Source organism: Lissotriton vulgaris, chromosome 3_2 (genome assembly GCF_964263255.1).
Source record: "Lissotriton vulgaris chromosome 3_2, aLisVul1.2, whole genome shotgun sequence".
NCBI lineage: Eukaryota > Metazoa > Chordata > Amphibia > Caudata > Salamandridae > Lissotriton > Lissotriton vulgaris.
The window spans coordinates 224,202,823-224,215,167 of NC_141690.1; the positions used below are offsets into that span (position 1 = coordinate 224,202,823).

At 40.8% G+C, this 12,345-nt stretch overlaps 1 protein-coding gene across 5 annotated transcripts in view; it reads right to left on the bottom strand.

The window, feature by feature from the left end:
* The window catches only part of ST3GAL5 (ST3 beta-galactoside alpha-2,3-sialyltransferase 5), a 296,048-nt gene that overhangs the window by 72,072 nt on the left and 211,631 nt on the right, over nt 1–12,345 (bottom strand). The gene's annotated exons all lie outside the window — the stretch shown is intronic.

Here is a 12,345-nt window from a genome sequence, read left to right on the forward strand (position 1 = left end):
GCATCTATTAACCGATCCATGTTAAACATATTTTATTTCCCACCACTGTTTAAATTGGAAGCCCCATCTCTGCTCTTTTGTAAGACTCTGCTCTTCTTCAGTACCCTGTCCCCAGCAGGTATATAACAAAGGTCCTCTTCCCGGCCTTCAAATTAGGCTAAGGCCATTTGTCCTTGACCATAGCTCGCTGTAAACTTCAGACAAACGTCTGTTCAATTCATGCCCTCCACACCCATCAATCCACCTCTTTCCCTTACTCAAATCATGGAGGAATCGTTCATTTGTTCGACTGGCCATGCAGACTCGCCTGTCCATTTGAGCCTCTGCCAGATACAGAAAATTGAGTTAAGGGAGCAAATATACATTCCTGTGTCTCCCGGAGTCCTAAACCTTCATTTTCTTGCAAATACTTTCCAAACCCATTCTTCGCTTGCTTTAACTTCTCACCACAGCGCCATGATTTTAGATACTAGCGAGGTTAAAAGGTTGTATATGGTTATAATTACTCCCTTTAACCAGTCTGTTTCACATGACTATCCAATTGCCCTTCTTAGAAAGACTGAGGCTGCTCAAGTCTTCGGCCATAGATATGTATGCACAGTGCCTGCCATTGTTCAGAAACACATTAAACAACATACAGTTATCACTAGATTCCATGTGTGCTTGCATCCTGGTGCCTGTCGCTTGGCCCATTACAGGGTGAATCACAGCTAAGATATCCCCTTAGGTGCGGGCTCGGTGACGAGCTGTCCCAGGAGTGTCCTCTTCTATACTTAGATTTCATGCTAATCGCCAAAATGTCAGGGGACCTGAGAATACAGTAAGAGTTCAAGTGTGTCAATGCAGATGGAGCACTGCAGAGAGACATCTGATCCTCAAAAATATAGAGATTAATCTAGCTCATATAGAAACATATAACAATCTGGCAAAATAATAAAAGCGTATGAATTTAAGTGGAAGAAGTGTTCTGTCTCTAAGAACACAAGTTGCAAAATTCGAGATTTGTATTTCTTTTTCACCGTGTATGGTAATCTGAGTGGGAGGAATAGAAAAAAATGACTGGCTTTCTAGTTGCACTATGATAGCAACAAAACAAATAAAAAAAATAAAAAAAAAGTACTGAAAGGTTACAGGGTATGCCGACAATGTTGCGGTCTACTCTACTAATCCAGCCGACGCCATGACACACATTGTGGAAGAGGGAGAGTTATTTGGCTCCTTTTCAGGCTTTAAGCTTAATGCCACCAAGACCCAGACAATTGTTTATTTTCAATCTGATGCTCTTCCTACAACATTGGGGGTGACCTGGTGTGCAACTTATCTTGGGGTATGTATCTGTAGCCAGGTTAATGATATTGTTACATTAACCTACAACTCTCTTTTGAAAACTGTTGCAGCCAAATTGCGCAGCTGGCATCGACTACCAATAAGTATTTATGGGAGGTGTAACGTTATAAGAATGAGTATCCTCCCTATATTCCTATATTTGTTTCACTCTATACCACTACGCGCCCCCCCGTCCTTCAACAAATTGAATAGTGTGATAGGTAGTTTCATATGGGCGTATAAGCGGGCCCGGCGGGCTCTCATGTTTATGGGATTAACATATGCACAGGGGGGTTTTAAGCTCCCAGATATTCAGTTCCATTTTTGGACTGCTTTTGCCGGTTGGCTCTATGGCCATCTCTGCGGACTGGATACCGGCCCAACATTGTTACCTTATCAGCTTGTGGCCTAATTGTCGGGTTCTTGTTGTATAAAAAGCTGACCCTAATTACTTCAAGCAGGTAAAGTTCAAGGTAATTATAGACATAAATCGATTTTGGCTTGACATCTGTAAGCAATATTCTTTTCTGGTGCAGCATCTTTGGATTGCTATGGGACAATCCAAAGATGCCCAACATATTCCAGGATCGTACTGGTAAAGATTGGCAATCTAAGGGCATCACACGACTGGGCCAACTTTATGATGAACAGGGGTTCCGCTCTTTTACTGCACTTAAGGACGAATTTGGCCTCTCGCAAAAAACATTCTTTAAATCCCTACAGGTTAGGGATTATTTTATACGAGGCAAGACGTCATTAACATTGCCAGACTCATCGAAAATTGAGGCCGGAATATATACACGCACCGGTCGGGGGGTAATTGGCTCAGTCTATCAAAATGTTTTGGCCCGGGCTAACTAGGATAGCTTACAAATCGCAGCTAAACTTAGCCGGGTCCTACAGGCTGAAATAGCCGCTGAAGACATTCAAGAGAGTATGGAAGTACTTGATCAAGGGGTAACATCAGTTAATGTAAAGTTGCAACAGCATCTGGCTGTATACATGCTGTACTACACTCCGGCGGTTATATCTAAGTGGGCTTCTGGTAAATCGGAAAAATCATTTTGACCGAAATGTCGGTTACCAGCCGCAGACCTCAGGCATACGTTTACTGATTGTCCAAAGCTCAACCTATTCTGGAGGGGGTCACTAGTATTCGGAGTCCACTCCTGGGCCCCAATTACCAGCTCACTGAAAAATACATATTTCTCTGGATCAGAAGAGTAACTGAAGTCTCCTGGCAAATATTATTATTGTTTGTGCCCATTTATGTATTGCTAGAGCCTGGGTAGATGCTATCAGTCCTAGTGCTAATGAATTATGGGTTCTTCTTAGACAAGTTTATGGGATGGAACTTGTTTTGGCTAAATCTAGGGGACCGCGTTCTTGGTTGAAATGTAATCAGATTTGGACTGACCAGTTATGCGAGCAATAAGGCATTGCTTATCCATGACTGTGTTTCATTTTCTTTAATGTCTTTTACCTTTAATTTTTTTTCTATTTCTCTTACTTCTCATTTTTTTGTCTACCCTTCTAATGTAATGTATATAATGTTTATTTCACTTTTGGCTTATAAAAAAGAAAAAAAGGATCTTGTACTAGCCTTCCATGGATGAATAAATAAAGTTCAAGTTAGCCTGACTATAAAGCACAGTGTGGGAGGCAGGCTAAACCTCAAACAAGTCCTGTCAAAGCACATGGGCAATAGTGGGCCCTGGCTTTCTGTGGAAACGAAATATATGATCGAAGACATAACAAATCTGGCAAACGCTCACTCCCCTACTGTAATTTCCTAACTTTTATTTAGCTTTGCTGCTCTGCTTTCTCGCAGTTTGTGTTTTTTAAGCAATTTAATTTTTTTAATTTTGCTGGTTAGTTTTATCTTTAGTGTCTTTACCTTTCTGTGCAGTATTTTTCTTGCTTTATTGGATTTTGAGCATCTCGATAATGGACTATACTGGTTTCTTTGGTGGATGTGGCTATGCGCGCTCCCCATGAAATAAACGAGAGCTGTAGGGCATTGCTGACTCTGAGCAAGCAGCAGAAGCGATTCAAATCCTCCGCTGCCTCAGTCTCGACTATGGTTTTACTTTGCTGTTTGTACAGTTATATTACTGAATTAAGATAGCAAAACTACCAAACTTAATAAATAATGACTACACAGATATATCAATCCAACCTCTTTAATAAAGTTTTCAGAAGAAATTTCCAATCGAAGGCTTATCTACCCGACCTATCAGATACAAATGACTGGAAGAAATTGGAGGTTCGCTCTCCCCCCCTCCACCCACCAAACCTTACCCCCCCCCCCCCCCCCAACTCCTAACCCCCCCCGCCCCCTCCGATTTCTTACTACAGTAAGAGACAAATGGGTGGACTCCCAGTGGCACAGGGACACTAAAGATAGCTTGATTTATTAGCGTTTTCTGGTGTCATTGTTTTAGAGCCAAGTTCATCCTTTAACTGAGCCAGTAGTAGGCTGGTGCCATCTAAAAGTGGTGAGGCGTAAAAGTTCAGGATGAGTGACCTGTGGCGAGTGCGCATAGAGAGAGAGTCTGACAGTAATTAGGAGATTTGTTTGTGGGGGGATGGAGTGAAGTTCTTCCCCCCGAGAAATGTTTTGAAAAAGTGTGAGAAAATGGTGAGTTTTAAAGCAAATTTGAGAAAGCAAGAAGATTAATAAGGCAATTGGCAAAGTGTAGTTATGACATCATTAAAGAGCGATTTCATGTGTTGTTGGTAGCTGCTTATTCAGTATAACAGAACTTTATAACAGACTTTGATATAACACTGCTGAGTACCTCACAGATTTCCTTATTGATATACTTTTAAAAATGAAATCTACTGAGGACTGCCTTCCTTTAGTCACAGGGTAAATATCCTCAACTGGGTATATGAGAGGACTGAGCTGCACTGGTAACCTCACTATTTTAGCCAAGTGCTGTTGCAGTATTGGTCTCCGGACTGAAGGTTGATCCCATTCAGAATCTATCTGATTTAGGGTTTCTGAGTCCCAGGGTCTGATACTAGTGTAAGAGAGCTAGAATGCAAGGAGACACGCAGTGTGCCCACAGAGGGTCCGCACGCTAGCAGCACTGACTCCCATGCACACCACATGTACGCACACACACCAGAAGTGAATCGCCCTACGTATGGAGAGGAACAGATTTTACCTGAGGGATTGAGCAAACATTTTTTTTGTTCCAATCCTATGTACATAAAAGCTAAACACATTGTGGTAATCACTCAGACGTTACGTTTCAAGTTAACATGAGATGGTCAAATAAATAAACATCAAGCAGACATAAATCCAAAAATAGCCTACTGACTGAGGGGTTAAGATTCTAAACCTGCATTTATTTTTTCGTTTCTTCTTTTAGCCTTTAATTGTCAATTGAGAAGAAAATAAGTAAATCAGCAATGTGATGAATTCATTCACCCTTTAAAATGATTTCCTTTAGATCTTGCACCTTGACAAAATTCATAAGTAAGAGAAAATCCCAACTCCCTAAGCACTTACATAATTTATCTAGAAAAGGATTCTAAAGAGACACATGCATAGATTTCATATCGTGACAGCAAATCAGAATATGCACTAGGATTTCACATGCATTCAATGTAATCAACACACCCTTCGAAACACCATGTCCGTCACTCTTTACCTTAAAAACCAGGAATATTCCAGATCGAAAACATAAAATCATGTTGAGCTGCAGTTATTAGGCAAATTACAAGATAAAGAGGTAAAAGATGCGTTTACACAAATTAGATTATAGATTGTGTATAGTCTTGCTCAACGAGATTAACAAATTTGCAGTGTTCAAACATTAGTGTGCCTATTCTTTTAAACTGATTTAGAGGTGGATCAAGTTAAAAACATCTGACTTAGCCCAAGATGCTAAAGCAAACAAACCATTGTATCGACCCTCATTGTGATCGACTGATTGCTAAAGTTACTTCTGCCTGTGAAGAGTCAATAACTAGCGGAGGCCCCTCTGATAAGAAGCCAATAGGGGTAGATGTTAATGTGCTCACACATTCATCCATAGTTGAAACCAGACTTTGTGCTAATGTCTTTCCGCAACTTGCCTCTTTCTATGGCTGAACCAGATCTCGCATTCCCATGTTGCTCTATGGCACCAGCGCCACAAGCTTGTGTATTAAAAAACGGCCGCACAGAGCTTAAGGCACATCAAAAACTAAAACCAGGATGCAGGGAGCAGCCTCAGGGAATACCCGGCGAAGAGATTTGTGGACTGGAAGAAGAAAAATAGAAATGAAGGTGCTCGCTGTTCCAGAGTGCAGGCTACTTGAATTTGAAACTATTGTGCAGTTTTTAAGATGTGCTTTGACTGCCCCATAAATAAACTAAGTGCTTGTAGACGGAACCTGGTAGCGCTTGTTCATTTAAGGCACCCCCCCTTAAATCTGCACTGTGCTTCAAACGGGACCATGCTATCGGTTTGGAAGCATTGAAGGTTCTTATACAGGGGGAAAAAAGAAACAAGTAATCGTGAGATTGATGTTGAATTTGGAATTAAACAATTGCATCTTGAGGTTTCTTTCCATAAGGGTTGAATTGAGGAACTTCTCATGCGCCCATTTATCAACCACTAGAGGGCGGTAAATGCACTATTGTTGAAGACTAGAAGTCCATGTATTTGTGAATGACACAAAAGCAAACGTTACATTGTTAAAACAGAAGTATACATACACTTTAGTAAGAACCTAATGGTTTTACGAAGAATTAGTATTCAGCCATGCAGACAACAACCCTATAGAAGGAAATACAGCTGCGCTACTGAAACCTTTCTGACGCTTCTTCAAGTCACATTTGCACCTAGGGAAAAAAAGATTTGTGCCTCAAACTCTGAACGTTGTAGGAATAAACCTGAATATTTCGTTCGTTTTCTTGTTTTCCATTTGCATAGCCTGGTATCAGTTTCCAAATTTTCATTCTCTCAATTTTTTCCATTTGCCTCATTTATTTTGGCCTTGTGTCAGTTTCCAAATATTCTCTCGCTCACTTTCCCTGACACATTCAATTTTTGTCTCCAATTTACTAACTGCGCCCTGAATGATTTACAGCAGCCACCTTCCAAATCTTTCTTAGTCTCATTCCGATTTAATTTTACATGTTTAACAGCAAACCATTCCCTGTCCGAAATGCTCTTCAGGCAAGCCTCATCGTGTATATGTCCCCCCCAGAAGCTGCGGGGATCTGAGAAGGATTTCTCAGGATTTTTATTCCCATTAATGCCACCATGGCAGATGCAATCACAACACAGTGTGCTGTTTACATTCAATAATGGAACGTGGATGAGCAGATGACGTGTGTGCATTCTTTATCGAACACCACAACTTTCAGGAAACGCAAGGTTTTCTGGACTCGGAGGCCGTGGCAATGTGTGTACATTCGACGGGTGTCTCCAGTCCGCATCTGTGGTCAGAAAATCCGAACAAAGTGGTGTACATCAGATTTCCACAGTATGCAGCCACTTTTGACTATGGCAGTGTTTGCCGCATGCGACAAATCGTTGATCACTGATCAGTTTTGTAAAAAAAATTCGGCAATACCTAATTCGTTCACTTTTTACGCAGCGTGCTGCATTGGTGTCTCTAAAGGTGCAACTTAAGTGCGGTAGATGTTTCGGCAATGACAAATTATTTGAGTTGAAACTAATAACAGAATGAGCAGACCATACACGTGGCAGAATTCCCACATTTTGCAGAATGACATTAGTGGACCACATTTGGTCGAGAGTATGGCCTTTAATATTCGTGGGAGAGTGAACATGTTGAGTAAGATTCAGGCTGGTGAGGGACTCCGTAGGTTCTGTGGATAGTGTTCCCTCGTCTGTCTCATCAGACCAATAGTTCAGGTCTACCACGACCAGGACTTTATCGTAGTCGGTAGTCAAGGAAGCAATATTATTTGCTAATGCTTTGGGAAAATCAGGCATCATATTAGGAGGTCTATATAGTACTGCACATATGAGCGTGCTATTTTACACATAGAGTCAGCTGATAGAATTTCAAAGGGTGACAGAGTAGTTCAATTTTCAATTCAAAAAGTGCTTTATTCGAGTATTACTCATAAAAGCAAGACAAACAAACATAATTAAAAAACCAATTAAATTTACATACTCAATCAGACAAGCACATGCACATTTTAACAATTTAAAAAAACAATGCACATTTTTAAAAAATTTAAAAAACAATGACACGTCATATGTACTGGTGCAAAAATCATTACCGTCGGAAAAAAGAGACTAGAGGGGTGACATTCCTAATAACAGTGTTAATATATACCCAGAGAATCATTACATTAAAAGAGAATTCATTACATTAAAAATCGACGTTCAAGCCAATGACACATTGTATAAACAGAGAATAGACAAAAGTCTAGCAATCTCTGATCAACTAAAAAAAAAAAAAAAAAAAAAAAAAAATTTACAGAGAATAAACATTAGTTTAGCAGTCTCTGGCTATTTACTAAACAGTTACAGAGAATAGACAAATGTCTAGCAGTCTCTGATCGACTTGATGGCAAGAGTAGTAGCGGACCATTCTTTTTTCAAAGCGGCGCCTACACCGCCCCTCTTTTTCCTGAGGGTCTGTCTGTGTGTAGAAAAAAGTAATTATCAGGAAGAGCTGCCAGAATCTCAGGAGATGATTCCTCAGTGATCCAGGTTTCAGACAATGAAAGCATGTCTGGAGCATCGTTGACCAATATATTGTAAATTTCGAATTGATGTTTAACCATGGAACGTGTATTTAAGTAAGTCACAGTAAGTTAATTGGCTGGCAGTTTGTCCGCAACTATTCTGGGTGGAGCTTGCATACTCACAGACTGTTCACGCACATTTTGAAAATCAGTGTAAGGTAAAGGATCAGGGTTTAAAAGCTCCCAGTTTTGCAGTTCTTTTAACAAATGCTGTTCAGGCAGATGTGTGAGTAGGGCTGGCGCACAGCGGTTTTTGTACTCAAATTGATCCTTGGTTTTAGGTGCTATACGAGTGATGTCAGGCGTCCCTCGACATCCAATGTAACAGGCTTTGTTGTGGGGTCAGTGGGACACTGGCCCCATCCTAGTGTGCACACTATGTTCCCTCTGCGGTTTGCAGAGGTTTCAACAAATATTTTTCAAGAAATGTTTGCAATCATGATTTTTTATTCATCATTTTTCTTTAGTACGTTATTTGCATTTTTTTTTAATTCAATCGTCTTTGGTATCATATGGTACAATCCTTATGAGCATCCAATGCATTTCGGGGTATTAAGCACCCCTTCATCAGGGAAAGGACTCTGCAAACATAAAATGTATGTATCAAAAATATTATAGAAAAACAAACTGAAAAACGCAGGATGCGCATGCATCTAGGTCATGTATTGCTGTGATAGCCAAGTAATGCTGTGGTAGCAAAGTAGTGGGGCGTGAGGGCTGTTTACAAGGTACACCTTTCTGTGACCCTTTTAAACCCAAGTGCGGTGAACGCGATGCAGGTAATAGACTCTAAACTGCTTACTTGTACTGTTCGCAAGTTGTAGCGTGTTCCTGTAAGGGGAAGACGTTAAAGATCGTATTAGGTGAATGTTACGGATATAGTGCACTCGAGCGTATTAGCACGCATTCCTGACTAAAAACTAACCTTAAAGTTTTTGGAAGGTGTCCTGCTTTCTTCTTCGCTGGTTCTGGCGGAACGCCATTGACCGCGATTGACTTCGTTAAGGTGAGCGTGATCACGTGGGTTAGTGGAATGAATGGGAGTGGTCCAGCTATCGTTAAAGGGACAGGCTAGTATGAGCGCGCTATCCGGGTTAGTACAACATGCAGTGCACTCTGGGAGTGGTAGTGTAGTTATAACTGGCGGGTAAACTCAACGTGCACGGTGGGCTGGTACACAAGGGGTATTCGAGTGGTGTACGGTAATGCTATGGAAAATAAAGCAATATACACTGTTGCGAACTGTAACTTAATGAAATACAATATACAATATTGCCAACTGGAAATTAATGAAAAATAATGAAAAACAAGGTTAAATCAAAAAGTCCTTGATTCGATCAGGAGTCAGTGACTCAGTCCATGAGCAACTTTTATAAGTAACAAGCAAATTCAATTCTTTCGTTGAGCCCCAATGGCTTCTGTGTTGAAAGTCTGTAAATCCAGAAGTTTTCTCTTTGAAGTAGGAATTTAGTGTTATCTCTACCCTCTTGTTTGGCAACGGTTTCCAGTATTATGAATTTCAACTGTGCGATGTTGTGTTTCTCTTCGTGGAAATGGACTGCTAGTGCTGATTTGATGCTCTTTAGGCGAATGTTAGATTTATGCTCTGTGAGCCTGGTTTTGATTTTACGTTCAGTTTTTCCGATGTAGAGTTTTCCACAAGGGCATTTGAGGGCATAAATTACGTTGCTGGTGTCGCATGTGGCATTGACTTGAAGTTTAATCTTGTGCCCTTTCATCGGATGGTTGATTGTGTTGCCTCTAATGATACAGTTACAGTTCCCGCAGTTGTGGCAGGGTTTTGTCCCAGTATAGGTGATTTGTTTGATTAACCTTTGGCGCACGAGTTCACCTAAGTTGCGTGATCTGGTGTATGCAAACAGCGGAGGTTCTTGAAAAATCTGGTTGAAATCTGGTTCCAGATTTAATAGTGGCCAATGTTGATGAATGATCTTTTTGAATTTGTTAGTCATGGTTGAAAACTTTGAGACGATCACTAGACGTGTCTGCTGTTTCTTAATGCTGGGTTGCAGCAATTTTTGTCTATCTAGGTTATTGATCCTCTGTATGGAATTCTCAATAATGTTTTCTGGATAGCCTCTTTTGTGAAACTTCTGTGCCACTTCGTTAATCCGCTTTGTTGCATTTTGGGGATTGGATGTAATCCGTTTTGCTCGTGCCATTTGAGAGAAAGGTAGGTGAGTTTTCAAGTTGGATTCGTGGAAACTGCTGTAATGAAGCATGTTATTTCTGTCTGTCGGTTTGGTGTACAGATCTGTTTCAAATTCTGTTCCTTTGATAGAAACTTTAACATCAAGGAAGTTCACACTGGTGTTTGAGATTTCCCAGGTCAGTTGTATTCTTTCATCTATTTGGTTGAATTCCAGCAATCTAGTTAGCAATTCCTCTTGGGTGCTTTTCCAAACAATGAAGATATCATCTATGTATCTTGTAAACAGCAATAGATGATCTGTCCAGTTTCTATTGTTGAGAATATGTTGCTCTTCGAAATATTGCATAAATATATTCGCATACGCTGGGGCCGCTGAATTGCCCATAGCCATGCCCACAAGTTGTTGGTACCACGTGTTATGATGTTTAAAATAACTATGGTACAACGTGAATATCATGAGTTCCATTAGAAATGCTTGGAACGGTCTTTCAATGTCTGTTTTGAGTAAGGATTGTTCTATGGCTTCAATGCCCAAAGAGTGGGGTATTGATGTGTACAGGGAACGTACATCCGCTGTGCACAAGATGAGATCTTGGTTTGTTTCTGGTTTGAGGTTCGTCAGTTTTGTGATGAAGTGTGTCGTGTCCTTGGTATATGAACTCATGTTTTGTACTGTAGGTTGAAGATATTTGTCCAGCAGTTGTCCGATGGGTTCATGTATACTCCCGCATGTCGAGACTATGGGTCTCATAGGTGGATCCATTAGATTTTTGTGGATTTTTGGGACCATTCTTAGGATCGGGCTTCTGGGGTTTGGTTTGGCGAGAAAATTCCTGGTTTTGGTGTTGATTGTGCCCATTTCATGTGCTTTGTCTAGTATATTGTTAAGATTCTTCATATATTCCATTGTGGGGTTTATATCCAATTTCATATATGTTGTCGTGTCATTGATGTGTTGTAACACTTTCGATTCATACATAGTTGTATTCATGATTATCAGTGCACCGCCCTTGTCTGCTTTGACACATGTAATGGTTTCATTGTTGGATATTTTTCTCAGTGTGGTTAAGTCCTTTTGGGTGATGTTCTTCGTCTTGGTGCGTTTAGGATTGATTTTGTTGAGATCCTGTTTGACTCTATTTTCGAATAGGTCTAATGTTTTATGACTTACTGGTGGTTGATATGTGCTGTGCGGTCTTAGTCCTAGCAATTGGTCTGGTTCCACTTGAGTGGTGGGAGGTAAAACATTATCAAAAAAATGACGAAGTCGAAGTTTCCGCATGAGTTTAAAGAAACTGACTTCCAGTTCCAAAGTGTTGGAATCAGTCGTCGGTACAAATGAAGTTCCCTTCTGTAGAAGTTTGATTTCTTGTTGGGTGAGGTGGTAATCACTGATATTGATCACTAGTTGTTCTGTACTTTCCTGGTTAGTTTGTCCTTGATCGTTCCCGTTGTACTCCTCGTGGTGGGTGGCTCTTTCCTTGTTTCTTTGTCTTTTGTTCTGTCCTCTCCGGGGTCGCCTTTTTGTGCTTGGCCCTGTTCTAAAAAAGGACTTTGATCAGATTGGTGGCTGGTCGTAGGTTGTTGTGCTCTGGTTGTATCAGGTTCCGTTGGTGTAGGTTGGGTTCTCTTTGTTCTTTGGGTACTATCACTGTCCGATGAAGAAGTGTCTGTCTGTGATGTGTAGGGTTTGTTACGTCTTGACTCCTGATCGAATCAAGGACTTTTTGATTTAACCTTGTTTTTCATTATTTTTCATTAATTTCCAGTTGGCAATATTGTATATTGTATTTCATTAAGTTACAGTTCGCAACAGTGTATATTGCTTTATTTTCCATAGCATTACCGTACACCACTCGAATACCCCTTGTGTACCAGCCCACCGTGCACGTTGAGTTTACCCGCCAGTTATAACTACACTACCACTCCCAGAGTGCACTGCATGTTGTACTAACCCGGATAGCGCGCTCATACTAGCCTGTCCCTTTAACGATAGCTGGACCACTCCCATTCATTCCACTAACCCACGTGATCACGCTCACCTTAACGAAGTCAATCGCGGTCAATGGCGTTCCGCCAGAACCAGCGAAGAAGAAAGCAGGACACCTTCCAAAAACTT